Raw genomic sequence first — 26,635 nt, 5'->3', positions numbered from 1 at the left:
GGTAACACCTTCACAGCCAAGCAGACTCCAAGGCCTGATGTCAATAGATCAATTGATGTAGATGCCATATCTTCCAAATATTAGATATGGGGGTCAGGGTAGTATGTCCGCAGCCCCTATCTTGTACGGTTAGATTCTCCATCATACTACCTTTAAAATTAGTCCTCACATGACCCTTGTGTATTGATCCCTGCCCGAACTGTATGTGCTGGGTAAATCATACACAATAAGGGGGTCATGTCAGGTACCCCTAGAAAGAGGATTTGATGGAGAACCCAAATATAACAAAATGATGTGGGTGCTTGACCCATGATAACAGTTAGGGGTAATTTCCTATTCTTTGGGCATAAGGTTATCAGGAGGAAGGGGGCAGAATCAATCTCTCCTCCTTGTCCTGCCCAGGGGCTGAACATAGAGGTGTCACCTGTCCATAGCAGAGTATAAAACTGCAGACCTGGGGGACTAGGGGGCGCTTGCATGGGGGACGAGATGTAATTTTGGATGCCAGACGCCATTTCCTACCAGACCCCATGGGATAGAACTCTAACTTTTGTAAGTAAGGACTCTATGTTTTTTCCCTTTTATTTTATTTTCTGCATGGTGAAACTTTGTCTTGTTAACATCTATTTTTACATGTACTGTGAATATTTTTCTTTCATAAAAAATCATTAATTTATTAAGTACCGCCTTATGTCTGGTAAAACGGACATACATTGTCCTTGAAGAGAGCTAAGTTATATCGTTAAATTTACTTACCGGTTCGGCTACATTATAGATTTGGATTAATCTTTTTCCTGTTTTTTTTTTTTTTTTTATATATACTACTGGGGATAGTAGATTATATTTGTGAATTGTAACATATCTAGATTGGATTGATAGCTTCCTGTCGGCTTGAAACAGGCAGGTGTTGGCAGCGATATCGTTAAATTGGGTGGTGTAAGAGGGATTTTTTATAATTATTTTCGGTCTAGTGCAGGCAAATAGTGATTTTATAGATAACCCTTCCACCCGCACGTCTCGGTTCGTGACAGGGGTGTCTCAGGAACCCCTAGGCATTGGCAAGGGATATCTGCTGATAGATATCAGCATCATCCCTGTCCGGTACAGGTACGCCCTTGGTCCTTAGGTACCAGGGAGCGAGGGCGTACCTGTACGCCCGTTGTCCCTAAGTGGTTAATAAAGAATGTGAAACATAAATTGGGAGATTCTTTCCTGAGTCAACTCTCCTTAAGACAAGCCATGTTCTGACAGTGCAGCCTGTCTTATATCCTTGTTCCCCTTTGTGTGTTACCTTGACCTCCCTGATGAGAGGCTACTGAACTTCAGCAATCTGTACAGGCAAAATACCCATATGAATTATTGCCAGCATTGGAGGCAACCAGCCGCTCACTAGACAGATGGGGACCCTATCTTCAACCTGATTAGTTTTATCAGAAGCAGTGCACATGCTAAGAAAAACCACCCAGACACCTGTTAGCTGAATTGATACTTTCTTTTATTAAACCAGGTTTACCAAGAGACTGTACAAGGTTTATATAGATGATAGTGACGTCTGCAAAAGGGGTTGTGTTAATTGGGTGTTAAAAGCACTTTATTGGTTAAATCTCCTTCTGCATACTTTTCTAGAAAGTAGCATTCCATCTCCCTGCTACATTCCAGCGCCAGCTTCGATTCCTGATGGGAAGGGGAAGGAGTATTTCAGGTGAAGGAGGAGGGAGCAGTTCAGCTGGAGGAGGATAAACAATGCAGATTAGGAAAAAATTAACCTTTTTAGTATAAGTATTTCTATTAGTACATACTAATCCACTACAAGCCAACCCTAACGGATTGACTTTTATTGGACCCATAAGGTTTGTAATACAGCAGTCTAAGCTTTCATTACCATCAAAAAGCAACAGAAACTTGTCCAAACAGAGATTAGTGGAAATATAAACAAAGCCCATCATACACTAGTTGTAGCAAGTCTTTCCTTCACCCAGGAGAAAGATTCAGATTTATGCTTTAACCCCATGTACCTTAGTAAAGACAAAATCGTCCTGGCACCTGCTGGGGAATAGTGTTGAGCGGCATAGGCTATATTCGAATTCGCGAATATTCGTGAATATATGGACGAATATTCGTCATATTCGCGAATATTCGCATATTCGTAATATTCTCGTTTTTTTTCCGCATATGCGAATATTCGCGTGTGCGAAAATTAACATATGCGAAAATTTGTATATACAATAAATTGACATAAGCGGAAATTCGCATATACGAAAATTAGCACGCCAGTCTCACACAGTAGTAATAGAGCCTTCTTACACCACATAAACTGGAAGCAGAGAGGGATGATCACTGTGATGTGTACTGTGAAAAACAAAAAAAAACAAAAAACGAATATTCGTAATTACGAATATATAGCGCTATATTCGCGAATATTCGCGAATATGCGATATTCGCGAATAAAATTCGAATTGCGAATATTCGCGAGCAACACTACTGGGGAACATACTATGCCTGACACCTTACTCCTCACTCCACCTTTTTTTTTTTTTTTTTTTTTTTTTTACTCTTGAGTTGCTTTTACTTTTGTATGTAGTTATCTATTCTGAGACCTGAAGCAATCAATTCACTCATCCAGGAGCAAACTGACAACACTCAGGGTCCAAAAAAAGCAAGGACCCCCTGCGATGCTCTGCCGCTGGTCACACTTCTGCCCCTATTCCACCCAAATCCCTCCACCACCCCTGCACACAAAATAAACACAATTTTATATATAAGAAACACTTTAAGGTAGGTAATATAATTTTGCATGACTAATAATACCAGTATACAAGGAGTAAATATATACCACCACACAATAACTGGATAATACCATACTGTTCTAAATAAAACCACTATACACAGACCAGTATACTATACAGGATCTGTATACTATATAAGTGATTATATAAAGTGCCCATATAGTGGTAGATACCAGCTGTACAGATATCTGTATACAATATAAGTGATTACATACAGGACCATATGGCGGTAGATACCAGCTGTACAGAGATCTGTATACAATATAAGTGATTATATACAGGACCATATGGCGGTAGATATCAGCTGTACACAGGATCTGTACACCATAGAAGTGATTACAGTTACATCTAGGGACTCACAATTACGTATTTTCCGAACGGCGGTGCCCTCTTTCCTTTTCTTCTCTATCCAGATCAGACCGCCATGCCGATGTTTTAACATCTGCAAGACAAACATGATAGACTCTGCATTTTTTCAGTGCCCTCCCCTTCTCTACACAATATTCCCATCTATAGGCCCACAAACTAATAATTCCCTCCTTGGTGTCCTGCACAGTTAAAGGGCAGGTAGGCAGGTAAATAGGTAACTGGGTAGGTAGATCAGGAAGCCAGATCTGTAGGTAGGTGACAAGCAAGGTAGGTAGGTTGCTTGCTAGGTAGTTAGGCAGCCATGTATGAAGGCAAGGTATGTACATAGTTAGGTAGCCAGGTATGTAGGTATGTTGCAAGATATGTAGGTAGGTAGTTAGGCAGCCAGGTATGTAGTTAGATAGCCAAGTATGAAGGTAAGTAGTTAGGCATTCAGGTAAAATGTTAGGTAGACAGGTAGTTATTCAAGTAGGTAGCCAGCACCCCCTTCCACCCAGTGGCAGATCAAGAGTCTAGTCTCAGGATCAGCACAATCAGAATTTCTCTTTACCGGGCAGAAAATAAGGTGTTGCTTATGGCAGTTACAGGAAGGTAATGTCCCCAGGAGGTAGTGGCCCCTAGTAGATCATGCCCCCAGGTAGTTAATGTCCCCCAGATAGATAGTCATGCCCCCTGTAGGTAAATCCCTCAGATAGGTTTCCCTTGCATTAAAACCCCCGATGTAGGTAGTAGGTAGCCCTCCTATTAGTTTGGTAGTTTGCTCCCATATTAGCTAGGCAGGAACATAGCAGATAGTCTCTCACATTAGGTGTAGGCAGCAGAGTTTCCCCACAGTATGATGTAGACAGCAGAGTTTCCCCACAGTAGGTGTAGGCAGCAGAGTTCCTCCACATTAGGTGTAGGCAGCAGAATTCCCCCATAATAGGTGCATGCAGCAGAGTTTCCCCACAGTAGGTGTGGGCTGCAGAGTTTCCCCCATTAAGTGTAGGCAGCAGATTTCCCCACAGTAGGTAAAGGTAGCAAAGTTCCCCTCATTAGGTGTAGGCAGCAGATTTCCCCCACAGTAGGTGTAGACAGCAGAGTCCCCCCCACACTAGGTGTAGGCAGCAGAGTTCCCCCACAGTAGGTGTAGGCAGCAGAGTTTCCCCATATTAGGTGTAGACAGCAGAGTTCCCCCACAGTAGGTGTAGGGTAGGCAGCAGAGTTTCCCCACAGTAGGTGTAGGCAGCAGAGTTATCCCACAGTAGATATAGGCAGCAGAGCTCCCCACAGTAGATATAGGCAACAGAGTCCCCCCATAGTAGGTGTAGGCAGAAGAGTTTCCCCACAGTAGGTGTGGGCTGCAGAGGTTCCCCCATTAGGTGTAGGCAGCAGATTTCCCCACAGTAGGTATAGGCAGCAGACTTCTCCCCCCCCCCCAGTAGGTATAGGCAGCAGAGTCGTCCCCCCCTATTAGGTGTAGGCAGCAGATTTCCCTCACAGTAGGTGTAGGCTGCAGAGATCCCCCACAGTAGGTGTCAGCAGCAGATTTCCCCCCCTCCCCCTCCCAGTAGGTGTAGGCAGCAGAGTTTTTCCCTCTCACCTCCCCCTCCCCCCCAGTAGGTGTAGGCAGCAGAATCCCCCCCCCCAGTAGGTGAAGGCAGCAGAGTTTTTCCCTGCCCCCCCTACCCAGTTGGTGCAGGCAGCAGAGTCCCCCCCCTTCAGCAGGTGTAGGCAGCAGAGTTGCAGAGTCCCCCCCCCCCCCCCTCTTCCCAGGTTTTAAAAAAAAGCTCACCTGATATCCCATGCAGCAATCTTCTCCAGAGCGCAGCAGGGGCCCACATCTTCCTTCCTCCACAGCGCAGTCGCCGATGAGTGATCACTCATCGGTGCCTACACTGCGTGCTGCGTGGGGGCAGAGGTCACGTCTCCCCTCTGTGTAGGCAGATGCAGCTCACACAGAAGGGATGCCTTCTGCTGCATGTGCATGTACCGCACATACAACAGAAGGCAGCGTTGTCCTGGATCCCCAGTAGCGGCAGCGATGGCCCTTTACCCAGCCGGACTCTTGGACCACGTCCGATCGGACCGCCCCTGCACTCATCAGTTCTAAGTATACACAAATTTGTTTACGTCCTTAAAGGGCTACTGCGGTGGAAAACAAATGTTTTCAAATCAACTTGTTCCAGAAAGTTAAACAGATTTGTAAATGACTTCTATTTAAAAATCTTAATCCTTCCAGTACTTATCAGCTGCTGTATGCTCCAGTGGAAGTTGTGAAGTTCTTTCCAGTCTGACCACAGTGCTCTCTGCTAGTGTTGCTCGCGAATATTCGCAATTCGAATTTTATTCGCGAATATCGCATATTCGCGAATTCGTGAATATTCACGAATATAGCGCTATATATCCGTAATTACGAATATTCTTTTTTTTTTTTTTTTTTTCACAGTACACATCACAGTGATCATCCCTCTCTGCTTCCAGCTTGTGTGGTGTAAAGAAGGCTCTAATACTACTGTATGAGACCGGTGTGCGAATTTTCGCATTTACGAAAATTTGCATACGCTAATGTTCGCATATGCGAATATTTGCTTATGGCAATTTTCGCATACGCGAAAATTCGCATGTGCGAAAATAAAACGAGAATATTGCGAATATGCGAATATTCGCGAATATGGCGAATATTCGTCCATATATTCGCGAATATTCGCGAATTCGAATATGGCCTATGCCGCTCAACACTACTCTCTGCTGACACCTCTGTCTGTGTCAGGAACTGTCCATAGCAGGAAAGGTTTTCTATGGGGATTTGCTTTTCTATTCTGGACAGTTCCTGACACTATCAGAGGTGACAGCAGAGAGCACTATGGTCAGACTGGAAATAACTACCCAACTTCCTGTGGAGCATACAGCAGTTGATAAGTACTGGAAGGATTAAGAGTTTTCAGTAGAGGTAATTTAGAAAGCTGTTTTTCTTTCTTGAACAAGTTGATTTGAAAACATTTGTTTTCCACCAGAGTACCCCTTTAATTACCTTCCCTCTCCATGAGTCTTGCTTGCTATACACATAAGATAGATTGAACAAACATTATAATGTGGATGGTTAAATGCGAAAGGTTGATCATTGAATGAACATTTGTCTGATGAACAATCGTATTGCAGACACAGCCTTACTTTGCCATTTACAGTTTAACTGGCCATTGATTGTCGATGACAATTGGACAACCTGGAAGCGTTCTGAGAAAGCAATATTTTGAAAGATCATTTATAGACAAAATATCCTTTCTGAACAAAAATATTTTTATCTGACTATGACTATTGGCATGGCTGACTTCTTTCCAGACGATGGATGTCATTGGTTAGCTAAAACAATCTTTCATCATTAGTTACTTTTCACCCAATGTACATTTGTTTTAGTGGAAATAGCCCATTAACTTGATCTAATGTGTATGGATGCCTTTACTATTATCCTATGCCTTGAGTTCATTAAAAACTTTGCCCCTTGGGGGTGGGGGTGGGGGGGTCACTGGGAGTGCATTGGGGGGGGGGGTAAATTTGAACCCATTGCACAGTGCCCATTCAATCCAATGGTCATTAACGGTGATATCCACAGGATAGGGAATGTGTCCTACAGCTCCAGAATGGGACCCACTTCTCCTTGCTTTGGCCCTCACCTGCCGAAACTAACTGGTTTCAGCAGTGACTGACGCTCAACCAATCTCTAGCAGCAGTGATTTCCTGCTTTAGCCGGGGATTGGCTAAGTCGGCTGTCACTGCCAAGACTAGTACATCTCCGAAGGTGGGGGCCGGAGCACTCTGCAGAGAAGGACAGGCCCCGTTCTGGAGCTGTAGGACCCCCCATGATCAGACACATCCTGTATCCTGAGGATAGAGGGCAAGTTATTAATAACCAGAAAAAACTCCTTTAATAGAGGAAAATCCAATGTTTGAGATCTCTTGGTCATAATGAAGACTGGGTAGAACCAGCACATATCATCCTGGATTACCATTGGTTTGAATGGGCACTGTGCAGTGGTTAATTTTCTCTATGGGGGTCCTAAAGGAAAATTGGACACATACAATAGCCTCACATAACAGCTGATCAAAAGGATTCCCAATAGGTTGTTGTTAAAGGGGTATTCCAGGCCAAAACTTTTTTTTATATATATCAACTGGCTCCAGAAAGCTAAACAGATTTGTAAATTACTTCTATTAAAAAATCTTAATCCTTCCAATAGTTATTAGCTTCTGAAGTTGAGTTGTTGTTTTCTGTCTAACTGCTCTCTGATGACTCACGTCCCGGGAGCTGTGCAGTTCCTATGGGGATATTCTCCCATCATGCACAGCTCCCGGGACGTGACATCATCATTGAGCAGCTAGACAGAAAACTTCAGAAGCTAATAACTATTGAAAGGATTAAGATTTTTTAATAGAAGTAATTTACAAATCTGTTTAACTTTCCAGAGCCAGTTGATATATATATATATATATATATATATATATATATATATAAATTTTTGCCTGGAATACCCCTTTAAGGGATCTTTTCACACTTAGGGTTTGTGCAAAGCAGAGAACAACTTTAGATAAGAAAACTGTGTAACTGGATATTTCCTCAGTAAATTGTCGGAAAACTTCTCCATTTATCTTCTTGAAAAATTATACCATTTGATAATATCTAACAATTTCTTCCTGTTCTATCAGCCTTGTCACTATGTCACTTACACGTGTAACTTGTAATTCTCTAGCTGTCTTAACTGCTGCAGTTCTCTGGAAAAGATATCTTATTTTAGAATAGCTACTACTGAGCTGGCACTTTATCCCTCCGCTGTTAAGCCGATTCCCTGTGCACTTGTCATGATTTCCTGCAGAAACTACAGAGCGCAAAAGTTAAATGTTAAGTGATGCCTGTACTCCATACTGGTGGGAACGAAATGACCATCTCTAGCACCTATTTATGTATGAAAGCCATAATAAATACCTATTCTACCAATGCAGAAATGCTAGAATCAAAAGATTAGTCTTATTTTTAGGTCAAAAGGTCTGTGCTGAATAATTTAATATACATTCAACAAAAAAATAACGCACCAAAAAGGAATTCTTTATATGCAACTTTATGTGTGTAAATGTAAGGTTGATATACGGAAGTGATTACGATATTAGAGATAGGGTACGGTCACACCTAACGGATCCGCAGCTGTGGATCCACCGATGACTGACCCTATAATGTGCCTCCTGCTGTGCCTGCTCGTGGCAGCAATCTGCCGCTACGAGCAGACATACAGGGACCGGGGAGTCGCCACGTGCAGTGCAGTTTTTGCTGCTGCAAGCAGACAAAGCAGGCAGAGCAGGAGGCACACTACAGGGTTAGTCATCTGCGGATCCGCAGTGTAAAATATGATTATGGTTTGGCAAGGAACAGCATTGAAACAGCGATTCATTGCTCACAACAATATTCAACACTGTCTGGCCCTGCTCCAGGGTGTAACACTCCATTTTATGAGATGGCAGTCTCAAAACAAAACAGGTCTAACTTTCTATAAGTAACATCTCTCCATATTGTAAAAAATGCTAAACTCATAAAGAAGCTCAGTAAAACATTATATATGGTTCGTACCTATTTGGGAAAATATATGGGAAAACAATAAAGGTTTCAAATGTTTCCTGGGCTAAAAATTCATGGTGTGTACATCCGCATAGAATAAGGAGTTCACATCTACGAGCTTTGTTCAGGGAACTCTGCAGGATCCATTCAAATAGCTGGACATGAGCCGAGAAGAAAATACTGCAAGAAGTAATTTTTGGCCACTTAACGCATGTGTGGCTATAAGGCTTCACACTGTGTGGTCCCAGTGCAGGCAGCAGCAACCACACAGACATTGCCGTTCCCATAAATGGCAATGTCTGTGGAACGAGGATCCGCCAGAACTTTGAACGAGTTCAATGTTCTGGCGGAATTTTTTTAGGGGATTTTCCGGGTAGAAAATCTGCCTCGAAAACTCTGCAGGGTTCACTGTGTAGCAGATTCCCATTGCCAGCAATGGGACTCTGCTGCACTGAAATTTCTGAGCGGAATTTAAAAACGGAATTCTGCTCTGAAATATACTGTATATATAATGTGAGGGGTGGACTCACTTATGGGAGATACTGTATATATAATGTGAGGGGTGGACTCACTTATGGGAGATACTGTATATATAATGTGAGGGGTGGAGTCACTTATGGGAGATACTGTATATATAATGTGAGGGGTGGACTCACTTATGGGAGATACTGTATATAATGTGAGGGGTGGACTCACTTATGGGATATACTGTATATAATGTGAGGGGTGGACTCACTTATGGGATATACTGTATATAATGTGAGGGGTGGACTCTCTTATGGGATATACTGTATATATAATGTGAGGGGTGGACTCACTTATGGGAGATACTTTATATAATGTGGGGGGTGGACTCACTTATGGGATATACTGTATATATAATGTGAGGGGTGGACTCACTTATGGGAGATACTGTATATATAATGTGAGGGGTGGACTCACTTATGGGAGATACTGTATATATAATGTGAGGGGTGGACTCACTTATGGGAGATACTGTATATAATGTGAGGGATGGACTCACTTATGGGAGATACTGTATATAATGTGAGGGGTGGACTCACTTATGGGAGATACTGTATATATAATGTGAGGGGTGGACTCACTTATGGGAGATACTGTATATATAATGTGAGGGGTGGACTCACTTATGGGATATACTGTATATATAATGTGAGGGGTGGAGTCACTTATGGGAGATACTGTATATATAATGTGAGGGATGGACTCACTTATGGGATATACTGTATATATAATGTGAGGGGTGGACTCACTTATGGGAGATACTGTATATAATGTGAGGGATGGACTCACTTATGGGAGATACTGTATATATAATGTGAGGGGTGGACTCACTTATGGGAGATACTGTATATATAATGTGAGGGGTGGACTCACTTATGGGAGATACTGTATAGAATGTGAGGGGTGGACTCACTTATGGGATATACTGTATATAATGTGAGGGGTGGACTCTCTTATGGGATATACTGTATATATAATGTGAGGGGTGGACTCACTTATGGGAGATACTTTATATAATGTGGGGGGTGGACTCACTTATGGGATATACTGTATATATAATGTGAGGGGTGGACTCACTTATGGGAGATACTGTATATATAATGTGAGGGGTGGACTCACTTATGGGAGATACTGTATATATAATGTGAGGGGTGGACTCACTTATGGGAGATACTGTATATAATGTGAGGGATGGACTCACTTATGGGAGATACTGTATATAATGTGAGGGGTGGACTCACTTATGGGAGATACTGTATATATAATGTGAGGGGTGGACTCACTTATGGGAGATACTGTATATATAATGTGAGGGGTGGACTCACTTATGGGAGATACTGTATAGAATGTGAGGGGTGGACTCACTTATGGGAGATACTGTATATAATGTGAGGGATGGACTCACTTATGGGAGATACTGTATATATAATGTGAGGGGTGGACTCACTTATGGGAGATACTGTATATATAATGTGAGGGGTGGACTCACTTATGGGATATACTGTATATATAATGTGAGGGGTGGAGTCACTTATGGGAGATACTGTATATATAATGTGAGGGATGGACTCACTTATGGGATATACTGTATATATAATGTGAGGGGTGGACTCACTTATGGGAGATACTGTATATAATGTGAGGGATGGACTCACTTATGGGAGATACTGTATATATAATGTGAGGGGTGGACTCACTTATGGGAGATACTGTATATATAATGTGAGGGGTGGACTCACTTATGGGAGATACTGTATAGAATGTGAGGGGTGGACTCACTTATGGGAGATACTGTATATAATGTGAGGGATGGACTCACTTATGGGAGATACTGTATATATAATGTGAGGGGTGGACTCACTTATGGGAGATACTGTATATATAATGTGAGGGGTGGACTCACTTATGGGAGATACTGTATATAATGTGAGGGGTGGACTCACTTATGGGATATACTGTATATAATGTGAGGGGTGGACTCACTTATGGGATATACTGTATATAATGTGAGGGGTGGACTCACTTATGGGATATACTGTATATAATGTGAGGGGTGGACTCACTTATGGGATATACTGTATATAATATGAGGGGTGGACTCACTTATGGGAGATACTGTATATATAATGTGAGGGGTGGACTCACTTATGGGATATACTGCATATATAATGTGAGGGGTGGACTCACTTATGGGAGATACTGTATATATAATGTGAGCGGTGGACTCACTTATGGGAGATACTGTATATATAATGTGAGGGGTGGACTCACTTATGGGATATACTGTATATATAATGTGAGGGGTGGACTCACTTATGGGATATACTGTATATATAATGTGAGGGGTGGACTCACTTATGGGAGATACTGTATATAATGTGAGGGGTGGACTCACTTATGGAAGATACTGTATATATAATGTGAGGGGTGGACTCACTTATGGGATATACTGTATATATAATGTGAGGGGTGGACTCACTTATAGAAGATACTGTATATAATGTGAGGGGTGGACTCACTTATGGGAGATACTGTATATAATGTGAGGGGTGGACTCACTTATGGGAGATACTGTATATATAATGTGAGGGGTGGACTCACTTATGGAAGATACTGTATATATAATGTGAGCGGTGGACTCACTTATGGGAGATACTGTATATAATGTGAGGGGTGGACTCACTTATGGGATATACTGTATATAATGTGAGGGGTGGACTCACTTATGGGAGATACTGTATATATAATGTGAGGGGTGGACTCACTTATGGGATATACTGTATATATAATGTGAGGGGTGGACTCACTTATGGGATATACTGTATATATAATGTGAGGGGTGGACTCACTTATGGGATATACTGTATATATAATGTGAGGGGTGGACTCACTTATGGGAGATACTGTATATAATGTGAGGGGTGGACTCACTTATGGGAGATACTGTATATAATGTGATGGGTGGACTCACTTATGGGAGATACTGTATATATAATGTGAGGGGTGGACTCACTTATGGGATATACTGTATATAATGTGAGCGGTGGACTCACTTATGGGAGATACTGTATATATAATGTGAGGGGTGAAGTCACTTATGGGAGATACTGTATATATATATATAATGTGAGGGGTGGACTCACTTATGGGAGATACTGTATATATAATGTGAGGGGTGGACTCACTTTTGTGAGACACTGTATATATAATGTGAGGGGTGGACTCACTTATGGGAGATACTGTATATAATGTGAAGGGTGGAGTCACTTATGCGATATACTGTATATAATGTGAGGGGTGGAGTCACTTATGGGAGATACTGTATATATAATGTGAGGGGTGGACTCACTTATGGGAGATACTGTATATATAATGTGAGGGGTGGACTCACTTATGGGAGATACTGTATATATAATGTGAGGGGTGGAGTCACTTATGGGAGATACTGTATATATATATATAATGTGAGGGGTGGGCTCACTTATGGGAGATACTGTATATATAATGTGAGGGGTGGACTCACTTTTGTGAGACACTGTATATATAATGTGAGGGGTGGACTCACTTATGGGAGATACTGTATATAATGTGAAGGGTGGAGTCACTTATGCGATATACTGTATATAATGTGAGGGGTGGAATCACTTATGGGATATATTGTATATATAATGTGAGGTGTGGACTCACTTATGGGAGATACTGTATATATAATGTGAGGGGTGGACTCACTTATGGGAAATACTGTATATAATGTGAGGGGTGGAGTCACTTATGGGAAATACTGTATATAATGTGAGGGGTGGAGTCACTTATGGGATATACTGTATATATAATGTGAGGGGTGGACTCACTTATGGGAGATACTATATATAATGTGAGGGGTGGAGTCACTTATGGGAGATACTGTATATAATGTGAGGGGTGGACTCACTTATGGGAGATACTATATATAATGTGAGGGGTGGAGTCACTTATGGGAAATACTGTATATAATGTGAGGGGTGGAGTCACTTATGGGAAATACTGTATATAATGTGAGGGGTGGAGTCACTTATGGGATATACTGTATATATAATGTGAGGGGTGGACTCACTTATGGGAGATACTATATATAATGTGAGGGGTGGACTCACTTATGGGAGATACTGTATATATAATGTGAGGGGTAGACTTACTTATGTTGGATACTGTCATATTCCCTTATAAAACTCTACTAGACACACTAAAAGTATTATTTAAGCAGCCAATGTCCTGCCATCCACAGTGATCTCTATGAACGACTGATAAAACAACTTCCTCTGGGCCTTGTTAGTTTTCCTCGGTAGTTGTCGCTCTCCAGGGATTTGTCTCAGTGATGTCTCAACCTGTCACCTTGTGAGGCTGCCCTTAATACATCAAAGTGCTCTGTCCTTATCTCTTATATATTCTGAGTACATTATTTAAGTTTTTTTTTTTAATTGACAGCAAAAATTGATCTTTATAATATAATATGTACAAAAAACAAGAACAATTTTTCAATAATTTTATTCTGCCTGCTCCTTTATACCTGCCATGTTATGTCCAACCTGTGGCAGCAAATGACATATATATATATATATATATATATATATATATATATATATATTTGTGGAATAAGATTCAGTAGAACTAGTAACCTATTTAATTAACCCCATGATGACTGCACCATGTGAACTAAGTGGCTGCAGAGCGGGTCCTTGTGTATGTAGCCCGTTATGTGGCTACATTTTGGCAGCTTAGTCTGAGCTTGAATGCAGAGCTTTCAGTGGGAAACACTTCAGTATTGCCTTTTTCCTAAAATTTCATGAAGTGGCAAATAAGCTGCATACAAAGCATCATTTATGTATACATATTGTATAGTGTTTTTAAGCCTCCAGCAGTGTTAGGTTATGTTTACACAGCCAAATTTCCACAATTCCGCAGAACTTCTGTTCAGCAAAGCATGCTGAACAGAATTGCGGAATTCTAGCGGAATTCCAGTGGAATTTCTGGCAGAATTTCTCTTTTCTGAGAATGCAAAAATTCAAGCCCCATTGATTTAAATGGGATTCCACCCCAAAATTCCGCAAAATATAAGATTGGTTTTATATTTTTGTGCAATGCCGAAAGCAGAATTTCTGCAGCGGAATGCCCACCACAGAAATTCTGCCATCTGAATGGGACTGCAGAATTCCGTTTAAGTCATAAGACAGTAAAGAACATTGGAATTTCCACAGAATTTCCCATGGAAATTCTGCCGTCTGAACATACCCTCAAGGTAAAAACACAATGGGCTTCATTTACTAAGGCTTTTCTGAGTAGATTTTGTAGGGTTTTTCATGTTCCATGTGTCAGTCACCAGAATTTCCGACAAAAAATCCTACAAACTCTCCAGTTTACTTTAAAATCTTATAAAGGGGGCATTGCCGTTAGGGAAAAGGGGCGTGTCTGAAAAAAACCTACAATTTCAAAAGAAACCTCAAAGCATGTGTAAAAAGAGGGAAATTTGCCAAGATACAATAAAAAAAACTACACCCCGCTTTTAGAAATGAGGGCCAATGTGGTTGTGTGGCGGTTGGCCATATTTAGTGAATACTTAAAAATGTCTGCAGTTTATCTTTGTTTCTTTATACTTGCTAGTTTTAGCACTTGCACCATAAATGCTAAAAATCAAAAGCTGAAAAGTATTTAAAAATGCAGGTTAACACTGTGGTGTCCCGGTACCGGATTGCATCCGTTACCTTGTGGTGAGGTCCCCAAAGTCAGAGTCCCTAGGTACCGGTGGGGTCCTCATCTATAGGTAGCCCCTTGTCACTCCTGTAATAGTTAAAATTATTAAAAATCCAATGTGTAAATATGTAAATAAAGTGTACTTACCTTGTTGTAGTGTCGCAGGACCTGCGGGTCACGTGATGCGTTCCAAAACTCTATGGTTTATGGTTCAAGGACCTTTGGAGGAAGTCATGTGATCGCCCACCATGCATTGTAACGGTGAGTGACAGCTGACATGGACCAATCCAAAACGGCCCTGCCCCTGCCCATATAAGGGAGCGGCGGCCATTACTCTCTCTCTTTCCTCGTGGGCTGCTGATAGAGGAGGATCTGCGCAGCTGTCGTCAGCAGTGACTAGGCCCAAGCCTTGCGGCAACGGCCGTCTTACAAAACTGTGAGTTATCTCAATCCCTGTTAAGTCTGCAAGATCACCGGACCTAAACAGACCCCTAAATCCGGACGGATCTCTGCATCAATCCTAATTCTACTAGTCCTTTGGATAAGCTAATGGTCCGCGGCATCTGTCAATCACTGCCGTACTACATAGAGACTGTATTGCTAAGACTGTTGCTGTTAATTGGATGTACCGCAAGTACCTCAGTAAAGTTTATACAAGTTCAAGTTCATCCCTATTGTGGACTTTCATTCATTTAAGCACGCACCTATCGTTTCTGGGAAGGGTGGCGATAGGGCGAAGATTTACCTCAGCGTATTAACCCTCACCCTGGCGTCACGAGTGACAGGGGTTAAGTTAACCCCTCATATACCGAAGCAACATCCCAACTACACTACACCCCCAAGGCCCTACCACAAAGCCTTTTTGGCATCGCATGAACAGGATTCGGGTGTGTGCCTACTACAGTTGCCACTAGTGAAAGTGTACTCCCCCCCAAGTAACGAACTTTATTCATGTGCTGTGAACCGTGTTGTTGTCTACGGGAGTGGTGTCTGTGGTGCGCCATACAAGGGCCACGAGAAAAGTAAGGGGGAGGCGAAAATTTATCTGCAACTAAGATGTGTAAACTGCGCAATGAGTTCATGCTGCGATCCTCTGGTCCGGTCTGCACAGGTGGAGCTAAACTGCTGCCGGAAAAGCGCGCGAAGAAGGCCCGCTCTGCGCCATGCCCTGCCCCTGGGCGTGGCTGCCAAGTTGCTGTATCACAGCCGAAAGGGAACTTGGAGATACAGGAGTCATCTTTGGAGCGACTGGAAGTCGGTGCTGCACCGATGATGTCCTTCCTGCCGGCCGCCATTTTGGGGAAGCCAACTATAAAAGACGCCACGCACAGCGACCTCTTCAGTCTGCACAGGGAGCCGGAGAGTACAGACATGGCGGAGAGCAGCATTCCACATGGTGAAGATGGCAAAATGGCGCCGGAACAGCGGAAAGTTGTGGCAGTTGCAGCCTGACTTTTCCAAGAACTTGCTGACCGTCTGCAGTGGTTGTCATTAGACGAAGAGGGGGCCTGAAATCTTCCCCCACTGCCTGATGATGACGACGATTGACCAGAGACACCTCCAGCGGAGAGCGCAGGGACACCTGGAGGTGCATCGCCGGTGAGACTGTCCCCTCACCACAGAACTTGGGGCTCGTGGGCCGAGATCCCATCGGAGGAGTCTGCAGTGAGTACCCCGCCTATTCTTCCTCCTCCAGCCCTGAAGCTAAAATACCTCTATCTACTTTGCCAAGTGCACGACCGTGCTTACCAGAATTGCCCCAGTGGATCTTTGTGGATGAGCCGGGACTCATCAAGCATATGCACGCGGTTCTACAACTTATACCTGGGAAGCCACTCCCACCAATTCCAGCCGCTCAAAGGGAAAGGGCCCGTCAAGAAGCCGAGCTGGCTGAATTGATGGTCAGACTAAAGGCCCGACACAGAGAACTGTACGCCCCTAAGCATGTGCATTTGCCTCCTGAAGAAAGAATTCGCTACCAGGAGAATACTAAAGAGATGGAAGCTTTATTCATCCGCAAATGGGACATCCCCGAGAAGGGGAGGAGCCTCTAGAACGACGAAGAGCAACTGTGGCCAAGTTCAACAAGGTCAGAGGTTATGGGACACTCCTAGATTGCCACACAGGGCAAACCATCCCTGTAAACCGACGAGCAGTACAGAGGCCATATCTTCATAAGAAGTTCTACTCCTTGGAGGTGGGTGAAATTGTGGAGTACACCCCCATCCAGAGCCTGCGTGGAGAATGGGCTGCAGTGGTCACAAGACCAACAGCCCCAACACAGCTTCCCTTCAAATACTTTCCGTCTACAGATTGGGAATTGGATCCCTTCAACCTGAGGCCGAAATGGTCTGCTCCTGATGCCTCTACCAACGTACTCAAGGAGGAGGAGCCTCTACAGCAGCAATCATCTTCTGTGTACAGTAAAGTGCCAAGTCCTGCTCAAGATCAAGAAAGTAAGCCTAAACTGCGGGCACCAAAGACCGTACCTTGACCCTCTCGGAGCAATGAGAGTTTGTGTGTTCCAGAGGTACCAACGCATGTACATAGGCCCTCTCGGAGCAATGAGAGTTTTCCTCCTGCACAGGTACCAACGTATGTACCAAGGGCCTCTTCTGACATGGAGAGTTTGCCTGCTTCCAGGGTACCGACGAAAGTGTTTTGCCCCACTCCTAATTTGGAGATGGTGCTCAAGCCCTATTGCCCCACTTACATTCCGGCTAGTAAGCCTCTGGTCACCTTGAATCCTACTGTTGCCCATTCTACTCTCACCAATGTGGTGTGGGAGAGTTACATTAACTCCTCATCTGCTCCAGATGTTGGCAGGTATAGGGGAACCCAGAGAGGCACAAGAAGAGTGAGGAAGAACATCCTCTAAAGAGACTCTAAAGTAATGTCCTGTTGTTTCTCTTGTTAACCACTTTTGTTTTTCAGTAACAGAAAAGTTCAAGACATGTGCCTAGCAGGACTGTGCTAAGATTGTTCCAGTTTTAAGTTCAGCAACGTAACCATCAAGCTTTGTGCCTGACCATCAGGTCAAGAGACTCCTAGCCAGTAGGAGATTCGTAAGTTTTGTGCCCAGCTGATTGTGGTAAAGCCGTGTTTCCCATAGACTCCTAGTGTAGGTGGACTGCAGATCCTTACACGTACGTTTTATGTACATAACCCTATATTTATAGGACTCTCTGCTAAATGTTGCACTTATCAGGTGTATGCGCCTGAACCTTGTTGGAGTGTTAATAAATATATCATAAAAAATAGTATATGGTTCTTGTAAACAGGAAAAATAGCTTCATGTCTTTGTACATAAAAAGTAAGTAAGGGTTGTACACAGAAAATTGCCCGCTATATGCAAGGTGTTTTAGTAGTTGCTCAATAGGTGACTCTCTTGGCTCCTCCGAGAGTGACATTGTTCTAGTCGACCAATTGCTAGCACCTGTCTCAACAAAAATAATAGGGTAACTTACCCTTAAGATAGTACTTGTACACATAGACTCTAGAATACTCACTTAATTGTACTACTTCAATATACTTCAGTACATACACAAAAACAAAATGTATCTCACATTCAAGAAACACTTAGGAATTGTAGCCTATTGATACCCAATTCCTGCCACTGTTAGGTACACTCATATTTCTCTTCTCTGTATTGCGTGTGTGAGATGCTCTACCTGGCCAGTAGGTGCTCTTGCGAGTATAGAATTAAACATGTAGTTCTAAAGGTAACCTAGGTAGGTTATTTTGAAGTGCTCTAGGGGTAAGTGGCATGTAGCCGATAGACCCTAGCAGCCAAACTTACTGTGACCTAGATTCCGGCTAGCCAATATACCTTTCGTGTACTAACAGGTAACTAACTCATTGTTGGCAAAAAGAAAAAAATGTGTGAGATAATAAAAAATGTGTTTAGTCAGCTTGAAGCTAAATGTATAGAGAGCTGTACTAATGTCTAGCTAGCCTCATAAAATGTGTAGAGAGCTAAAACAAAATGTTTTAGGAGCTAGCAACTAAATGTCAGATAGCTGCCTAATTGTATAGTAAGCTTAGAATGTATAGTAAGCTTAATTAAAATGTCTAAGAAGCTAGAAACTGAAGGTCTAGATAGCTTCATAATTGTCCAGGAAGCCTGTATAATTGCCTAGTAGGATTACTAGTCTGCAAATGTTTAGAAATGCCTAGAAAAATATCTAGTAGGTTTAAAAGTACCTAATGTGTATAAAAGTTTTGTCAGGATATAGATTCTGTCTAGTTAGCAATCCTGTTCGACCTGCCCTAGTTCCTCTGCCTTATGGGACAGGCGTCGGGGTCGACTTGTTTTAAGAAAGGGGGTTTGTGGTGTCCCGGTACCGGATTGCATCCGTTACCTTGTGGTGAGGTCCCCAAAGTCAGAGTCCCTAGGTACCGGTGGGGTCCTCATCTATAGTTAGCCCCTTGTCACCCCTGTTATAGTTAAAATTATTAAAATCCAATGTGTAAATATGTAAATAAAGTGTACTTACCTTGTTGTAGTGTCGCAGGACCTGCCCATATAAGGGAGCGGCGGCCATTACTCTCTCTCTTTCCTCGTGGGCTGCTGATAGAGGAGCATCTGCGCAGCTGTCGTCAGCAGTGACTAGGCCCAAGCCTTGCGGCAACGGCCATCTTACAAAACTGTGAGTTATCTCAATTCCTGTTAAGTCTGCAAGATCACCGGACCTAAACAGACCCCTAAATCCGGACGGATCTCTGCATCAATCCTAATTCTACTAGTCCTTTGGATAAGCTAATGGTCCGCGACATCTGTCAATCACTGCCGTACTATGTAGAGACTGTATTTCTAAGACTGTTGCTGTTAATTGGATGAACCGCAAGTACCTCAGTAAAGTTTATACAAGTTCAAGTTCATCCCTATTGTGGACCTTCATTCATTTAAGCACGCACCTATTGTTTCTGGGAAGGGTGGAGATAGGCCGAAGATTTAACCCTCACCCTGGCGTCACGAGTGACAGGGGTTAAGTTGACCCCTCATATACCGAAGCAACACCCCAACTACACTACACCCCCAAGGCCCTACCACAACAGCATTTCAGGTGAACATTTAGCTAACCGCAATGCAACATCTGTGTTTATGTTTTAGCAAACAAAATACAGCTTTCATTCTCAGGTAGAACATACTAAATAAATGCCTGCTTGTCAAGCTATACAGTAATATTCCCTGTCTATACAGGTGGCTTACTACTAGCCACCCAACAAAATAGTCATCAAATGCAGTCTCACACATGTTAAAATGTCCCTTTCTGAGGCTGCAGACAGCAGAACTCCAACTCCTATCAGAGATTCACGTTCCTCACTGCCTCAGCCTGCAGACTGAGTTACCCCTTGTCTTTGGCACATTAACCAGCTGTCTTCAGCACCTGTGCTGGTTTTTGTCACACTGAAAACCTAGACTGGCCACGAATGGAATGAAAGGCTAAAAAGCTGTCTTTTATTCCATAAAAAATACATGCTATGGTCTACAAGAGATTCAGCTATTACCGGATTTCTCATATCTCATACAGATTTCCTAGGATGAGATATGCACTTCCTGAAGGTAGCTATGCATGACAGGTACCTTAGGGAAATATAGCGCTTCCCGACTACCATTCCTGTCATTGTCTCACACCATGATAAATTTGTTTTTTATTAATCTTCAAAAAAAAACATTTTTACAATGCAAGGCACACAAAATCTATGATTATGCAAAGAAATATAACTTGTTTGCAAAGTGGTACAACATACACTGCTCAATAAAATAAAGGGAACACTAAGATAACACATCCTAGATCTGAATGATTGAACTAATCGTATGAAATACTTTTGTCTTTACATAGTTAAATGTGCTGACAACAAATAACACAAAAATTATCATTGGAAATCAAATTTATCAACCCATGGAGGTCTGGATATGGAGTCACTCTCAAAATCAAAGTGGAAAACCCCACTACAGGCTGATCCAACTTTATGTAATGTCCTTAAAACAAGTCAAAATGAGGCTCAGTAGTGTGTGTGGCCTCCACGTGCCCATATGACCTCCCTACAACACCTGGGCATGATCCTGATGAGCTGGAGGATGGTCTCCAGAGGGATGTCCTCCCAGACCTGGACTAAAGCATCTGCCAAATCCTGGACAGTCTGTGGTGCAACCGTGCGTTGGTGGATGGAGCAAGACATGATGTCCCAGATGTGCTCAATCGGATTCAGGTCTGTGGAATGGGCAGGCCAGTCCATAGCATCAATGCCTTCCTCTTGCACGAACTGCTGACACACTCCAGCCACATGAGGTCTAGCATTGTCTTGCATTAGGAGGAACCCAGGACCAACCACCCAGCAAATGGTCTCACAAGGGGTCTGGGGATCTCATCTCTGTACCTAATGGCAGTCAGGCTACCTCTGGCAAGCACATGGAGTGCTGTGCAGGACCCCCAAAAATGCCACCCCACACCATTACTGACCCACCGCCAAACTGGAGGATGCTGGAGGATGTTGCAGGCAGCAGAACGTTCTCCACAGCATCTCAAGACTGTCATGTCTGTCACATGTGCTCAGTGTGAACCTGCTTTCATCTGTGAAGAGCACAGGGCGCCAGTGATGAATTTGCCAATCTTAGTGTTCTCTGGCAAATGCCAAACGTCCTGCACAGTGTTGGGCTGTAAGCACACCCTCATACCACCCTCATGGAGTCTGTTTCTGACCGTTTGAGTGGACACATGCACATTTGTGGCCTGCTGGATGTCATTTTGCAGGGCTCTGGCAGTGCTCCTCCTGCTCCTCCTTGCACAAAGAGGGAGGTAGTGGTCCTGCTGCTGGGTTGTTGCCCTCCTACTACCTCCTCCACATCCATGCTCTGGACACTACGCTGACAGACACAGAAACCTTCTTGCACAGCTCGCATTGATGTACCATCCTTGATGAGCTACACTACCTGAGCCACTTGTGTGGGTTGTAGACTCCGTCTCATGCTACCACTAGAGTGAAAGCACCGCTAGCATTCAAAAGTGACCAGAACATTAGCCAGGAAGCATAGGAACTGAGAAGTGGTCTGTTGCCACCACCTGCAGAATCACTCCTTTATTGGGGTGTCTTGCTAATTGCCTATAATTTCCACCTGTTGTCTGTTCCATTTGCACAACAGCATGTGAAATTGTCAATCAGTGTTGCTTCCTGAGTGGACAGTGTGATTTCACAGACGTGTCATTGACTTGGGGGTTACATTATGTTGTTTAAGTGTTCCCTTTATTTTTTGAGCAGTGTATATAAATGTCAGAAGGTATTACAAACTTGTTTTCAGTACATAATGAAATGCTAAAAGTGTTGTGGCGCCCACTGGTATTGATCGTGGGTTGAGTGAATAAAGGGTGTAAGGTGCTATTTGTGACGCCAGGTCAACGTTAACCTACACATTCCGAGGATGAGATAGCTTCTCCTGGGCCAGGTGCGGGGTAATGAATACATCTATGCAAGGTTATGGATAACTATGTTTACTGAGGCAGAAGTTGTTAAATCCGTCACAGTACAAACTTTAGTTCAAAGGGAAGTGCAGAGTGATTTGGGATAGCCTGTCGCCTTGCTGGGATTTGCAGTTGCTGTTGCTGCAGAATTGAGAATAAATAGCAGCTAGACTGAGACTAGGCTCAGGCTACACTACTCTAACCCCCCCCCCCCCCCCATAAACTATACAAGGCCTGGGTTTTGGGGTACCCCATTGTGGCGTCAGGGTCACCTGTTTCACTCTGCAGCAATCCCTTAAAGTAACAGTACATTATTTAATGATAACACAACACAGGAAACCAACACAGTACAATAAATTACACTATGGAGCAGTGGGCCCAACACAGAGACAGCAGGGATGCTTGAGGCAATCTTAAAGGGGTACTCCGCCCCTAGACATCTTATCCCCTATCTAAAGGATAGGGGATAAGATGTCAGATCGCCGGGGTCCCGCTGCTGTGGACCCCCGGGATCTCGGCTGCGGCACCCCGCTATCATTACTGCACAGAGCAGGCTCGCTCTGTGCGTAATGACAGGCAATACAGGGGCCTGAGCATCGTAACGTGGCGGCCATCACGCCCCCTCCCATAGACTTGCATTAAGGGGGCGGGCTGTGACGTCACAATGCTCCGGACCCTGTATCGCTGGTAATTACGCATGGAGCGAGTCTGCTCTGTGCAGTAATGATAGCGGGGTGCCGCAGCCGAGATCCCGGGGGTCCACAGCAGCGGGACCCCAGCGATCTGACATCTTATCCCTTATCCTTTGAATAGGGGATAAGATGTCTAGGGGCGGAGTACCCCTTTAAGCCCACAGGACGACATCCTGTGCTTGGACACCCACAGTATAAGGTATATATAATTTTACAGACGGTATTTCAGTAGTCCTTTTATCAGAACTAATTGTCCATCTGTAGAGGAAGACCTTGAGTAACCAGAATAGATTTGGAAAAGATAGATCTCAGTCTGCCTCACACCAAATAGAGTAGTCAATAAACAACTCAACTCTCCGCTGTGAAAAATGATTCCTACTTTGGGGAGTAACAACATGATTGGCATCCTAGAAAGCGCATAAAAGTGACACAAAACCCTCTGTGCTTTTATTAGTGCACAATTAGTGTAAAGCTCTCTGCTGCTTTACTTAAAGGGGTACTCCGATAGAAAACATTTTTTTTTTAAATCAACTGGTGCCAGAAAGGTAAACAGATTTGTAAATGACTTCTGTTAAAAAACTCTCTACCCTTCCAGTACTTTTTAGCAGCTGTATGCTACAGAGGAAATTCTTTTCTTTTTGGATTTCTTTTTAGTCTTGTCCACAGTGCTCTCTGCTGACACCTCTGTCTATGTCAGGAACTATCCAGAGCAGCATAGGTTTGCAATGGGGATTTTCTCCTGCTCTGGACAGTTCCTCATACGAGCATCAGGTGTCAGCAGAGAGCACTGTGGTCAAGACAAAAAAGAAATTCAAAAAGAAACAAATTTCCTCTGTAGCATACAGCTGCTAAAAAAAGTACTGGAAGGGTAAAGATTTAATAGAAGTAATTTACAAATCTGTTTAACTTTCTGGCACCAGTTGATTAAAAAAAAAAAAAATTCCACTTCAGTACCCCTTTATAGATTACCTGTCACCAAACAAAACTTTTTATGTATTGTTCCTTATGTTATTATAAGACACTTTGCTCCTTACTTGCTGTTAAAATTCTCAACCTTTATATGTTTTTAATGTGATTGAAAAAACGGCCAATAGGTGGCTCTGTTCTGTTCCCTGCAAGTGAAACAAGTCAAACAGTTAGTTTGGTCTCCACCCGGATTTCCAGAAGTCCAAACTCAGGAAGTAGGTGCGGGGCATGGCGAGGCACAGCTCTTGCAGGCTTCAGTGACGTCACCCCTGCTGGGGAATACCCACTTTCTCCTGGCGGGAGGTCAAACAATGGGAGCAAAGGAAACGGTATGATATACAGCTTTTTTTTTTTTTTTTAGGGCAGGAGGAGTGTTAGGAGGAATTAGTGAATATAATCTGAGTTAGTTTAGAAAATATGGTTTGATGACAGGTACTCTTTAAATCATTCTAAATGTGTGGTCCTATTCCTATTTGTGTTGTTCACTTATCACTGTCCCTCACAGAGATCTTCACCTTACTCCAGCGATCTCTAAATGTGTTAGATCAAGGCACTTTAATTTAATGACAGTAATATCTAAATTTTGGGGGGGTTGGCCAAAGGTCCTCTTTACCTTACCTGAATAGATAGTTTTCAAAGGAGGCAATTCCGGCCCTTGCCCTAGCTTTTTGTAAAAAGAGAAAAAGAACAAAAGAGTTAATGTGAAAACAAATTTGCATAGCGAAACCTTTACCGCCTCTTAAATGTTTGTGTGTGACTGCAGTAAAAATAAATTGTTCACAAGGATATTTTTTGTCTGCGCCGTGGCTACTACTACTAGCCTCTATGAGAAACAGATATGTAATTTAATTTGAAAAACAAATGTGCACAGTGCTGCCTTTATCGCCTGTGTACGTACAGAGATGGTAATTTGTGTGGAAAAAAACCTTATTCTTTTTTCCTGCTCTGCAGCTACTGTATTACTACTAGTAACAGACATGTCACATAATGTGAAAAGCGAATGCGCACAATTTCGGCTCTGAAAACATTTGTTCATAACAGTAATAGAAAATTATTTGGAAGAAAACAAAATGTTCTTTTCTGCTCTGCTGCTAACCCTTAGAAGCAAGAGATAAAATGAATTGACACAATGGAGCAGTTACCAGCTCTGAAAACTGCAAAAAAAAATGTTTTCTGCGCTGCTGCTACTTCTATGACTACCAGATCTTACAAGGAATGTTTTGGATGAAAGAAAACGACCATTGTCCAATAAAATGGGATGTGTACTTAAAGTCTGTAATAGCACACAGAACGCTGCACCTTCTTCAAGGCACTAAAGCCCCTGACTAAGAACGGGGAAACCACAGCTCCACTAAAGTAAGTAGTAAAAAAAAAAAAAAAAACACATATTAAAAACAAGGAAAAAATGAATTAATATAAAAAAAATTATACACTGCTCAAAAAAAGGGAACACTTAAACAACATAATGTAACTCCAAGTCAATCACACTTCTGTGAAATCACACTGTCCACTCAGGAAGCAGCACTGATTGACAATCAATCTCACATGCTGTTGTGCAAATGGAACAGACACCAGGTGGAAATTATAGGCAATTAGCAAGACACCCCCAATAAAGGAGTGGTTCTGTAGGTGGTGACCACAGACCATTTCTCAGTTCCTATGCTTCCTGGCTGATATTTTGGTCACTTTTGAATGCTGGCGGTGCTTTCACTCTAGTGTTAGCATGAGACGGAGTATATAACCTACACAAGTGGCTCAGGTAGTGCAGCTCATCCAGGATGGCACATCAATGTGAGCTGTGGCAAGAAGGTTTGCTGTGTCTGTCAGCGAAATGTCCAGAGCATGGAGGCGCTACCAGGAGACAGGCCAGTACATTAGGAGACATGAAGGAGTCCGTAGGAGAGCAACAACCCAGCAGCAGGACCGCTACCTCTGCCTTTGTGCAAGAAGAAGCACTGCCAGAGCCCAGCAAAATGACCTCCAGCAGGCCACACATGTGCATGTGTCCACTCAAACGGTCAGAAACAAACTCCATGAGTGTGGTATGAAAGCCTGACATCCACAGGTGGGGTTTGTGCTTACAGACCAACACCGTGCAGGATGTTTGGCATTTGCCAGGGAACACCAAGATTGGCAAATTCGCCACTGGCATCCTGTGCTCTTCACAGATGAAAGCAGGTTCACACTGAGCACATGTAAAAGACGTGACAGAGTCTGGAGATGCCGTGGAGAACGTTCTGCTGCCTGCAACATCCTCCAGTTTGGCGGTGGGCCAGTAAGGGTGGGGTGGCATTTCTTTTGGGGGCCGCACAGCCCTCCATGTGCTTGCCAGAGGTAGCCTGACTGCCATAAGGTACCGAGATGAGATCCCCAGACCCCATGTGAGACCATATGCTGGTGCGGTTGGCCTTGGGTTCTTCCTAATGCAAGACAATGCTAGACCTCATGTGGCTGGAGTGTGTCAGCAGTTCCTGCAAGAGGAAGGCATTGATGCTATGGACTGGCCCACCCGTTCCCCAGACA

General features: G+C 43.3%; 1 long non-coding RNA gene across 1 annotated transcript in view; it reads right to left on the bottom strand.

Annotated features, from left to right (window-relative positions):
* Positions 1-1,484: 1,484 nt before the first annotated feature.
* The window catches only part of LOC130283059 (uncharacterized), a 60,501-nt gene continuing 35,350 nt past the window's right edge, over positions 1,485-26,635 (bottom strand). The window contains exons 2-3 of the long non-coding RNA XR_008846600.1: positions 24,731-24,776; positions 1,485-1,726 (exon numbers count right to left, since the gene is read on the bottom strand). This is a non-coding gene — a long non-coding RNA (uncharacterized LOC130283059). The remainder of the gene's footprint in view (positions 1,727-24,730; positions 24,777-26,635) is intronic.

Source organism: Hyla sarda, chromosome 7 (genome assembly GCF_029499605.1).
Source record: "Hyla sarda isolate aHylSar1 chromosome 7, aHylSar1.hap1, whole genome shotgun sequence".
In the NCBI taxonomy this organism is placed as follows: Eukaryota; Metazoa; Chordata; class Amphibia; order Anura; family Hylidae; genus Hyla; species Hyla sarda.
This window is presented reverse-complemented; position numbering and strand designations above follow the sequence as displayed.